The sequence below is a fragment of the Geotrypetes seraphini genome, chromosome 4, assembly GCF_902459505.1.
Source record: "Geotrypetes seraphini chromosome 4, aGeoSer1.1, whole genome shotgun sequence".
NCBI classification, from domain to species: Eukaryota; Metazoa; Chordata; class Amphibia; order Gymnophiona; family Dermophiidae; genus Geotrypetes; species Geotrypetes seraphini.
Window position 1 is genome coordinate 257,087,015 of NC_047087.1, and position 9,588 is coordinate 257,096,602.

General features: G+C 44.1%; 1 protein-coding gene across 5 annotated transcripts in view; it reads left to right on the forward strand.

Annotated features, from left to right (window-relative positions):
* The window catches only part of KIF20B (kinesin family member 20B), a 237,092-nt gene that overhangs the window by 167,791 nt on the left and 59,713 nt on the right, over nt 1–9,588 (forward strand). The gene's annotated exons all lie outside the window — the stretch shown is intronic.

Sequence of the window (9,588 nt, forward strand, 5' to 3'; positions counted from 1 at the left end):
CCCTCCCCCTTTAATTTAACAAGACAAGAACAAAGGAAGAGAAAAGTTGCATTTGAAAACAGCTATGAGAAATATGCAGAAAAGGCCAAGCTATAAGGTGGATAATAATCTAGTTAACACACTAAATTGAAATTCCCTAGTGGGAAAACTTCACAAAATATTATAAATCAGACAGTTCCCACTTATAATCGACTGCAAACTCTATTCTATATACAGGAGTCGGCCTCAGTAATGGAGCCTACGCGTAGTCGTATTCAATGACTGAGACCGCTTTCAAATGCACACAGAACATGGCTTGATTCTCAGATAATTCGGCCTTAATGCAGTGGGTTTGAATCTGTGCCCACAAAACGCTGGCCACGTTGGCTTTTTTGAAATACAAGCGCTGACTAAAGATAAGTAACCTTTAACAGCACTGAATACTATCCATTGATAGCAACTGTAAAGAGGGATAAATGAAAGAATGTAGTCTCATGAAATATGAAAGATTTTTTTGCTACTTATAAGTAGTGGTTTTCCCCAGGTCTATATTTGTTTGGTGTAATTTTGCCCAACCCCCCCCCTTTTTTTTCTTTTTCTTTTTTAAAAGCTACCGTTTTTTCCCCGAAAATAAGACCTACCCCGAAAATAAACCCTAGCATGATTTTCGGGGTAGGTCTTAATATAAGCCCTACCCCCCGAAAATAAGCCCTAGTTGTATGCAGCCGCGTTTCCCTCTGCCGCGCAGCTGAACCCCCACTTACCCTCTATCCTTCCATCCCAACCAATTCCCGCCGACTGCGACCATAAATACCTTGCTGCAGAGCGTCGGGCCAGCAGCACTCACAGGCTGCTTTGCGGCCTTCTCGCTGGGGCTGTCTGTGTACTGATGACATTATCAGTACACAAATGACCCCGGCGAGAAGACTGCGAAGCAACCTTTGAGTGCTGCTGGCCTGACGCTCCTTTGCAGCAAGGTATTTAGGGTTGCGGTTGGCGGGGATCGGTTGGGAGGGAAGGATGGAGGGTCATTGGCGGTTTGGCAGGGAAGCGGCGGGTGCTCAAGGGTTCTGCACGAGTGATGAGAGGGAAGGAAGGATGGAAGCTGGGCAAGAGTTCTGCTGCACAGGGAGATGGGAGGGATGGAGGGATAGAAAGATCCTGCAGAGGGAAGGCACAAGGGGATGGGTGAGAGAGGAGGAAAGATGTTGCAAATGTGGGGGAAAGCAAAGAGGAAGAATTGGGGTGAAGGAGAGGAAGGGAGAGATGATCATGTACATGAAAAAAATAATCCCTACCCGAAAATAAGACCTAGTGCCTTTTTTGGACCCCATATATATATATGACACTGTCTTATTTTGGGGGAAACACAGTAGTTACATATCTTCTACAGACTATACAAAACACAGCTCTTAGACTTATTTTTTCTCTAAGTAAATGAGCCCATATTCTTTGCCTACCTTGAGATGACGCATTGGCTTCCAAATCAGGCACAAATCTTTTTTAAATTTTACTGCCCGTTATTTAAAGTTTTGAATAACTAATTTAATGTTTAGTCTTATATACCGGGTCATTCCCATAGATAAACAATAATGAAGAAGGGAAAATCAGTAAATGTCAGCAAAGAGTTGTCAGCTAGGGATTTTTATCAATTATCAGTGAGATATTTTGTAAATAGATAAGTTTTCAAAGTTTTTCTAAAGCAGGTCAACAAAGAAAGAATTTTAATAACTGAAGGAAGATCATTCCAAATTTTAATCATAGAGAATGACAAAGAATGTGAAAGCCTACCTAAAGTTTGAAACCCTTTAATGGCTGGGAACATTAATTTAAATTTATGTTTATTCCTTGTAGACTGAAAACGATAAGAATTAAAAGAAAGAGGAAATAATGGGGAGGAAATCCCATATAGACTCTTAAAAATCATATTTGCACATTTAAACTGGACCCTCCAATAAATTGGAAGCCAGTGCAATGCCCTCAACAGTGGAGTAACATGATCATATTTATTTTTACCAAAGAATATTTTTGCAGCCGTTTTCTGAATGAGTTGTAATCTCTTCAAGTTACATTTACTTAAACCTACGTAGAGGGAATTTGCGTAGTCCAGATAAGCCAGAATTATAGCTTGGACCAGTAAAGTAAAATGATGTTGATGGGAAAAAAAGCAAAGAACTCTCCTCAGCATCTGTAACTAAAAAAACATTTTTGGGATATGTTATTAATTTGGTTTCTCATAGAAAGAGTGGAATCCAAAATAAAGCCCAGAATTCTAGATGAGTATTCAATCTTTAGAGAGTCACCGGAACTTAATCTTATAGAAGAAGGTAAATTGTGTGTAACAAGACCAAACCATAACAATTTGGTTTTAGTGGCATTCAACTTCATACGCACAAAGGAGGCCCAGTCTTGAAGTCTAGAGATGCAAGAATTAATATCTGCTGTTATATTCAACAATGATGGGTCCACTTCAAGTAAGATAAAAATGTCATCAGCGTATGTAAAAATTTCAATGTCGTCATGTATATATTAAATAATATGAGTGACAATGGAGATCCTTGAGGTACTCCACAAGCAGGGGACCATGGTGAAGAAAATTTATTTTCAGTGTATACTTGATACAATCGTAGTTTAAGAAACCCCTGAACCACTTCAAAACTCCTTGCTCTAATCCAGTATCAATCAAAAGTTGTATAAGAATATCATGATCCACGACATCGAAAGCTGCCAAAAGATCAAACTGCAATAAGACAGCACAACAGCCATGGACCAGATAATGTTGAATTTTCGCAACTAATGAAATAAGGAGAGTTTCGGTGCTATAATTTGGGCAGAAACCAAACTGAAATGGAAGAAGTATTGAAAATTTATCTAAATATTCTGATAGTTGTTTTGAGACAATAGATTCTAAAATCTTTGTTAACAATGGTATGTTTGCAACTTGGTGATAACTAAGAGCTATTGTTGGATCTAATTCAGAATTTTTTAACAATGGGTTAAAAGTATAATTTGTTCCATATCTGATGTAAAAAAAATACTACCACAATCTACTTGTATGAGTGTTTCAACATCAGTGTTCTCTCCAGAATTTTTTTCCAGCTAGGTGGCATGAAAAAGTAGCCGGGTGGGGCAGGATGCGGAAATTTGGTGATTAGAATAGGGTCATTAAATCTAGTGGCGTACCTAGTATATATGATAGCCAGTACTGATCACTTTTTAACAACCCCCTCCTCAATATAAAAAAGTTATTTTAGTAATAATCCATGAGTCACACAATAAGGATGCACCTAGGAAAAAGCAGCATCTTAAACACTGCAGTGAGCACTAGAACACCAACAAACACATTGTAAAACTAAACAAGCCAGATCTTGTACAGTCGATGCTAACAGAAAACCATGTCCTTTTCATACACACTTGCCCAATATGGAATAATCACAAACTAAAAATAGAAATATGTAGACAAAAAAACCTGAACTGCCAAGAAACCAGATCTACATACAATGCAACACCACAGAAACAGTGACACATGTCCCCTAATACTGTGCAAAATATAAAGACAGTAGATGTAAATTTGAAAAAGGTGATACTTAACAATCACCACTTTACAAATTAACAAATATAAATAAAACAAATAACGAGAAATAAGGAAAAACCATTTTATTGGACTAATCCATTTTTCAATTAGGTTTCAGAGGCCAAATGTTTCTTCAAAACATTACAGTATACTACTGTTATGGTATCCTGTCCTGACCTGAGCAAAGGAGTTTAGTCCAGAAAAAACTGCCTTATTTCCATTTCCTATTTATAAACTTTTATCAATACAGTTACAATACTACTTGATTCTACATAAAGCAACAAAAAAAAATTATTTCTACCTTTTGTCGTTTCTGCTTTAATCATCTTCTCTTCGCTCTCTTCTTTCTATTCAGCGTTTGTCCTCTCTCCTTTCCATGCAACATCTGCCCTCTCTCTTTGCCCCTTCCACCCAGCCTCTTCCCTCTCTCTCTACCCCTTCCATCCACTGTTTACCCTCTCTCTCTCTTCCATATGGCATCTTCCCTCTTTCTATGTCCCTTCAATAACCTGTATATCCTGAAGACAGGGAGATCCAAGATGGCCACTGCCTAAACGATCGGGTACATGCCCCCGATCGGAGCTCTTCTAGTTTAATGATTTTTGGCTGGTGACTGCGGTTCCCAGCCTGCTCGTACCTATTTCCGCGACGCGATGCCGAAGAGAAGAGGCAGGAGCGCTGCTGGCACTTCGTGGTGCTCTGAGGTGCCGTCCCTCTGCAACATCGAAGAACACCTTCGGAGGATGCAGGGAGCTGCTGCGGTGAATCCGAATGCTAGCCCGCTGAGGATCCCGGGTGTGAGTGAGACCGACGGGACTCCTCTTGGGCCAGACACCATCCTTAGCCAGGATGTTAGAGCACCGCCTCCTCCACCACAGTTGGCCAGCTCACCCAGGGGTCAGGAAACCCCGGAGAAAGGGGTATTACTTTCCCCAGAGGCAGACATTAACACCGGGAAGCTTGGAAATGGAGATCCCAGTTCGGGCAACCTCCAGGGAAGACTCTGTGGGATTTACAACACCCGGGGGAGGATTGAACCAGAAGGAACAGAAACCAGAACATACCAAGGAAGGTGAGAGACTCTGCACTACAATACAAGCTACTTTTTGGGATAGACCTGCTGAGGTGATCTTAGAAGCCCTTTGGGACCTGGTAGCAAATTTTGGGAAGGTAATTAGTCCCAATTTCCAACAGATTGAAAATAAAATTATCCACCACTCAGAAGAATTAGAAAAATTAAAATTGGATATGACTTCTTCTAATAGTTTACTTGAAAAGACTCAACAGGATATGGTTTCAATAAAACAACTCCAGGAAGCTATAATTAAAGACAACTTGAATCTTAGAAGAAAAGTGGAGTTATTAGAAAATCAGGCACATAGTAATAATTTGAGATTGATAAACTTTCCAAGAATAACTATGGCAACACCTAGAGATATGCTCAGGAGATATTTATTAGAAATTTTGGAAGTTCCGGAAGGTAATCTTCCACCATTCGTTCAAGTTTATTATCTTCCTAGCAAAATTCCTCACCAACAGCAACCTGAGCCTACTGAAGGGCAAGTAATGAATATTACACAGATTCTGGAGAAGTCAGATAAGAAAGTGATAACACCTGCAACATTAATAGCCACTTTGGCTCTTTCTATTGATAAATCTTGGTTATTGAGACTATTTTTTAAGAATAAACAAAAGGAATTTCTTGGCTGTAAAATTCAGATGTACCCTGATGTTACAAGGGAAATGCAAAAACGTACACGTGACTTCCTTCTTTTGAAGCCAGGGGTCATCTCTTTGGGGGCTACATTTTATTTGAGACATCCTTGTAAGTGCATTGTCCGTTATCACTCAACTAAATATGTATTCTTTGAGCCCCAACATTTGACTAATTTTCTGGCAATGTCCCGTCTGGACAAGGCGAAACCTCAAGTTTGAGCTCTAAAAGAGAATAGTAACTTCCTTACCGATCTATAGGAACAGCATTACTTTTTTGATTGTTTCTTTATGTTCTCACAATTAATTCTTGGATCTAATGAGGACTTGAGCTAATTTTACCATAATAGTTTTTATCCCAGGACAAGCAGGCAGGTATTCTCACAAGTGGGTGACGTGATCCAACGGAGCCCCGATGCGGACACCTCACAAGCAGTCTTGCTTGAAGAAACTCGAAGTTTCGAGTCGCCCGCACTGCACATGCGCCTTCCCACCCAGCGCAGGGCGCATCTCCTCAGTTCTTACTTTTCCGCGGAGCCGAGAAGTCCGTCTTCGATTCTCTGCGTGAAATAATTTCACTTGTGCCTTCTTAAGTCCACGATTTTGGGTTATTTTTCTCAGAATCGCTGATTTGCGTCATAATTTTCTTGTTTAAAAAAAAAAAAAAATTTCTTCGATCTTGCGGTAGAGCTTTTTCGGCCTATGTCCCGGCCTGTGACCGGTTTTAAAAAATGTTCCAAGTGCCAGCGCGCGATTTCCCTGACAGACCCTCATCGACGCTGTCTTCGGTGTCTTGGGCCTCAACATCTACCGAAATCATGCCGGCCTTGCTCAACACTTACATCCCGTGCTTTCAAGCGTCGTTGCATCTTGTGGGAGCAGCTTTACAGCATGGAGTCTTCGATGGAGCTTTTGTCATCGAAGGGTGCTTCACCATCGACCTCATCCGAGGCTCTCCAGGCTTCCACACCTTCTGCTCCGAGCCTCATCAAACCTGCCTCGTTTGTACCGGCTCTGCCTTTGACGCCGGCTGCGGTGCCTTCCTCTGTCTCTTCAGGTCAGATTGCGCAGCAGCCCATTCCCCCGGTAGTGCTTAAAGTGCCCAAGGCTTCTAAGTCCAAGCACTCTCACACTGCCTCGAGGGAGCACGAAGTCCGTGCAGGTGGTCCTGTTGGAGACGCGGATCCATCCTTGCCAGCTTCGTTCCAGACCTTACTGGAGAAGCAATTCATTCAGCTCTTTACCACAATGGGGCCGAAGCTTCTCTCTCAAATCCAGCCTGGGCATGCGGAGGTCTCCCGCGAGGTCGAGCCACCTCCTGTGCCTCAGTTGTACGCACACTCTCTACAGGGAGCAGAGTCTCTGTGAGTGTCTGGTCTGGCATCGATGCATGCATCGCAAGGAGCAGAGTCTTTGTGAGTGCCTCCATTGGAACCTATACACTTGATGCAAGGAGCTGAGTCTTTGCGAGTGCCTCGTGGTTCTTCCAACCAACCACTTCTGCTTCGATCCACAGCCTCCAGACCCATCCATTCTCTGGGGGCCTCAGCGAAGACACACTCGCTTGGATTGTCGAGGCCCGCTTTGAGGCATAGCTCGCATCATCGATCAAGACATTCTTCGAAGCACTCATCCAAGCATGCCTCGCCCCATCGGAAGCAGCCTTTTCTTCAGTATTCTCCACCGTCTACTTCAACCACTTCTGGATCTCAAGGACATTGTGGCGTCTTTTTCTCCGTCTAGATCCCCTTCTTCATTGGATCAGGCTGCCTCAACGTCCTCGAGTCCCTCTCGAGGCCAGGCTTTGGCAGATCAGCTGTCTTTCTTCTTTTCTATGTCAGATGGCAGCTGATTTGAACATTCAACTGGACACTGGGTCCAAATTTTCCAAGGAGTATCTCGAGACCATGTATTTCCCTCAACCTCCTGCTGAATCCCTCAAGCTTCCTCTTCATAAGCTGTTGGATCAAACCTTTGTCCGCTGTCTGGAAACTCCCTATTCCATTCCAGCTATTCCAGGGAAATTGGATTCCAGATACCAGACTGTCCATCACAAGGGGTTCGAGAGTGCTCAATTGTCCCATCAATCCCTTCTGATGGAATCTTCGTTGAAGCGTTCTCACCCTTCTCAAGTATATGCCACTATTCCACCGGTAGGGAGGGCAAAACGATGGACAGATTTAGTCGTCGCATTTACCAGAACTCTATGATGACCTCCAGAGTCCTCAACTACAATTTTCATTTCATTACCTATTTCGAGTTTTTTCGGTCCATCCTTCCCAAGTTCATGCCCTACTTGGATTTGCACATTTTGAGTACCAGGAAGTCCTGGCATCATTGTCCCAACTTCGACTGCAACTTCTTCAGTACTCATAAGATGCCTTTGAGCTGTCTGCTCGGGCTACTGCTTGCTCGGTGGCCATGCGACGCCTGACTTGGCTCCGCACCATCGATATGGACCCAAATCTGCAGGATCGGCTGGCTAATGTTCCTTGCGCTGGCACTGACCTCCTTGATGAGTACATAGAGGCAGCAACCAAGAAGCTTTCAAACCACGAGAAGTCTTTCCAGTCTATTCTCCGTCCTAAGCCGAAGCCAGCTCCTCCTCATCCTTCACACCTGCCTCTGATTTACCAACGGCGTTTTCCACCTAAACAGGCTCCTGCCATTCATCAGCCTTTCAAGAGGCAACATCCTCAGAATCAGCAGAAGCCTCAGCCACCAGCTGTACCCAAGGCTCCTCAGCCTTTTGACTGTCTTCTAGAAAGCATAACCTCAGTCGTTCTGCCCTTTCCCATTTTTCCCCCCTATCGGAGGTTGTCTCCATCATTTTTACCACCGATGGATGACTATTACCATCGACCTCTGGGTCCTGTCCATCGTCAGGGAGGGCTACTCTCTTCATTTCCAACAAGTTCCTCCAGAACATCCTCCAAGAGAGTATCCTTCCTCCTCTGCCCAGACCACCCTTCTTCTTCAGGAAGCTCAAGCTTTGCTTTTGCTCCGAGCTTTTGAGCCAGTTCCTTTGGCTCAGCAGAACAAGGAATTTTACTCCCAGTACTTCCTTGTTCCGAAAAAGACGGGCGATCTGCGACCTATTTTGGATCTCAGGGTGCTCAACAAATTCCTAGTCGGAGAAAAATTTTGCATGTTCACCCTGGCGTCTCTTTATCCCCTCCTCGAACAGAACAACTGGTTATGCTCTCTGGATCTCAAGGAGGCCTACATTCACATTCCTATCCATCCGGCCTCCCGCCAATACCTCAGATTTCGGGTGGGAAATCTACATTATCAGTCACCCAGAGTCTTCACCAAGTGCCTAGTAGTGTTGGCCTCAGCGCTCAGGAAGTACGGTCTTCAGGTGTTTCCCTACCTGGACGACTGGCTCATCAAGGATTCCACGTCTCAGGGAGTCATCCTATCGACCCAACGAACTATCTGGTTCCTGCAGAGTCTGGGATTCGAAATCAACTTTCCATAGTCCCATTTCCAACCTTCTCAGGCTCTTCCCTTCATTGGAGCTGTTCTGGATACAGTCCAACTCAGAGCGTTCCTTCCTCCGCAACGACTGGAGACTCTTCTCCATCTTTGTCAGTCAGTCTCCTCTCACCCGTCCATCTCGGCGAGACACATGATGGTTCTTCTAGGTCACATGGCTTCCACAGTACATTTGACTCCTTTTGCCAGACTTCACCTCAGAATTCCTCAGTGGACCCTGGCATCTCAATGGACGGAGGTTTCCGACCCTCTGACTCATCACATCCAGGTCACTCCTGCTCTGATACAGTCTCTTCGCTGGTGGATGCTCTCTTCCAATCTATCCAGAGGCTTACTTTTTCACACACACACACCCATCAGAAAGTTCTCACGACCGATTCTTCGACTTACGCTTGGGGGGGCTCATCTAGATGGTCTCCGTACTCAAGGTTATTGGACCAGTGCGTACGTCAGTGCCACATCAATCTGGGCGATTTTCCTTGCCACATCAATCAGGGCGATTTTCCTTGCTCTCAATGCTTTTCAGCATCTACTTCACGACCATATAGTCCTCATTCGCACGGACAATCAAGTCGCCATGTATTATGCCAACAAACAGGGCGGCACGGGATCTGCCTCCCTCTGTCAAGAAGCTCTGAAAGTTTGGGATTGGGCATTTCGCCACAACACCTCCCTCAATGCTGTCTACATTCAGGGAGCGGACAATGCCTTAGCAGACAACTTAAGTCGTCTTCTACAACCACACGAATGGACTCTCCATTCCATGCCTCTTTATCACATCTCCTCTCTGTGGAGGACACCTCAAATAGATCTCTTTGCAGCTC